Here is a 3,058-nt window from a genome sequence, read left to right as displayed (position 1 = left end):
TAAGTGATACCTTAGATCTCTGTTAGGTGAAGAGAACACAAGAGCATAAGGATAAGCCTGTTAGAAGTTTCTAGAAAGAGATAATAAACAATGTAGGTCAATAGCAAAATATTCTTTGTCTTCCATGGAGAAGTGAGCTACTGTTCTAGTAAGGAGAATTGCTATAAGAGGGATGGTTACTTAGCAGCTAATATCCTGCGGTCATAGATTCCAAGAGGCTTCAGGCACCTAAAGGCCTCAGGCACTAAACTAGTGGCTGGCCTAAAGAAACAACCAAGACAAATATTTTCTTTCCTAAACTGAAGATTCTTCATTTTGACATTTACTAAGGACACTAAACTCAGAGATTGTGAAATGTCAAACTGACCCTCATAAACTATGAGAACATTTCATGAGATTGTGTGAGTTTCAATGTGGTAAGTAGAAGATAATGTATTTATTTAATAAATCTATATAAAATGTTAAAAATCATGGGCCCTGAATCACTGCAAAATGTTTCCCAAAGATACCATACCAATCAATATACTATGGCAGCCGAAATAAAGATAAGAGCTTTAGCGAATGAACACAGAGTATTAGGCTACGTGGGCTCTTGCTTGCTAGAGTGGCATTTTATATATTCTTACTTTCCTTTGCCTTTTGAAAAACACGGTATCCAGTCCCATTCTTAACACCATTTATTTTCATTTTTACTGTATGTGAGGGGGTGAAAAATGCCTCTTAGTAGCTAAGCTGGTCTAAGTGTGGAATCCACATCAACTTGAAATCACCGTTGGGCCAAGTCATCAAATCTTATTGTTGAATTAGAATCTAAAGTCAGACTCCAAGAAGACATGAATAATGTCTGTGAAGGTCTTTCCCTCCCTAATTAGTATTCATGAATCCCTGGGAATTTTTTCATGGCGCTCTCTCTCTCTCTCTCTTTCTTTCTGTCTTTTTCACTTTTATCTCAGTGGTTGTTTCATTTGATTGCTGCTTGATTTTAATTCGATCAGGCTCTGCTTCATGGAGCACTAAATTTCCTCTTCAATGGCTATACATTAAACTGTGGTGAGCCCTGAAGGCTCTGCCACCAGCAAGATTTCAGCCTTTATTGCTTTGTACAGCCCATTCATTCTTGGTTCAAGGACGGCCTAGATACAGAGATACCAATTCAGATACGCACAGATAATGACTCCGATTACCCAGCAGGATATGTAAGATAAGCCTTTCTGTTCTCTTCTGTACCACGCTAGTGGACTCTGATACATTGTCCCTACAATTACCAAGTAAGAGTTCATTCACTGAGAGAAAGTTCTCATCAAAGTGCATACGTCTTGGTGATGTAGTTCTTTAACACCATACTTTTCTCCTCAACATCTTCAGGCTTAAAATCAAGAGAACCATCTGACATACAAAAACATAATCTGTTTTGCAACCTAAAAGCTCCTGATTATTATTTGTGCATTATCCTGAGTTATGATACCGCTTAGAAGTGTGTGTGTGTGTGTGTGTGTGTGTGTGTGTGTGAGAGAGAGAGAGAGCTCTGTAAATTGGAAGGCTAAATACCCAATTCCAAAACACGAAAGAGAGAACGTCTTAGTGCATAGCAGGGATCTGACCACAAGCAAAACAGAGTTTACAAGAACACGGAGTTTAACGTGTTTTACCATCCATTACTTACAATTCAGGAGTATCTTCTTTCAAGCAAGTGGTGAATCAAAGAGATATGTGGATGTGGAGCTTCTTTCTTATACGTAATTCCTATTGGCTCCCAGGGATTAGCCAGATTTCTAGAACAGAAAATGCCTGGGGAAACTGCAAACCATACCCTGAGACCAGATAAAAGAGGGAAGACTATGGAGAGATTACAGTTTATTGGCCAGGCCTAATAGCAGCAATGTGCTGGCTTCATCGCCCCCACATGGCATTTCATCTCTACAAAGACATTGGACAGGGTGCTCTATTTCCTTGCATTGGAAAGCAAAAAAGAGTTATAGATTTGTTTGGCTCAAAGCAATCTTCTAGAGAAAGCAATTGTTCCCTCCGCATCAGTATTTTATCAGAATCAAGACTTTAATGGTAAAATAAAAGGAAATGAATCCTGTTCTCCCAATTGCTCAGCGTGCACGTATTCCCAGTCTTTCTTTTCCCCCTAATGATACCTAACTAGATCTTAAAATGTGGTCTTTCTAAGAAGGAACTTGTATTTTCAGAATGCTTTTTCAAAAATGGGACTTCCTCTAGTTTCAATGTTCTTCCTACATGAAAATGATGCTGTCAATATTTGTCATATGTACATTACCTTAAGTGGGTTTTTTGATGTTTTGTTTTTTTTAGAAAATTTATACTGACCTAGCCACCTTCCCCCTCTACCCACATGGCACAAAATTTCAAGATAGCAGGCTCAGTTCTATAGCCACAGAACAGATAAAAACCCACAGCCAACAAAGAGGTCAAACTCATAACTGCTAAGAAATACTAAGATAACTATCCACATCCAGCTCCGTTAGACTACAAGGGGTATTTTACTAGCCTGCTAAATGTTTTTAAAGCATTGCCTTTGTTTCTGCAAGACAAAAAGTTAATCAAAGAATAGGTTAGTTGACACAATTATAAGATTCAAAAATGTATACAGACAGATTTTGAGACATATTGCCATGACAGTGGAAACTATATCCTTTTAGTTTTACTTGAAATTTTAATGTTTCTATTAGAATTGTTTACTTCATTTTAAAAAATGGAAACTTAGAACCACTTGTATTATTCCTCACATTGTGCCCATGTTATAAATCCTAGAACACCATGTTTTCATATTATTTCCCCCATCACAAACTAGTGAAAGGTAATGATTACAATTAAACACAACTTAGATTTGAGGGAACAAAATTTTTGTGTTCAGAAATCATTCTGTTTTTATAGACATGTTACCACCCAACCAGGTTTATTGCCCGCTATTCAAGAGGAAGCCAATACACTGAGACGGCAGGGGTTACGGCAGAGAAAGAGTTTAATATCGCAGGCCCCATGCAAGGAGATGGGAGGAATTTCTCAAATCCATCTCCTCAGGAATTTTGGC

The sequence above is a fragment of the Propithecus coquereli genome, unplaced genomic scaffold, assembly GCF_000956105.1.
Source record: "Propithecus coquereli isolate 6110/MARCELLA unplaced genomic scaffold, Pcoq_1.0 Scaffold65, whole genome shotgun sequence".
Classification (NCBI taxonomy): Eukaryota; Metazoa; Chordata; class Mammalia; order Primates; family Indriidae; genus Propithecus; species Propithecus coquereli.
This window is presented reverse-complemented; position numbering follows the sequence as displayed.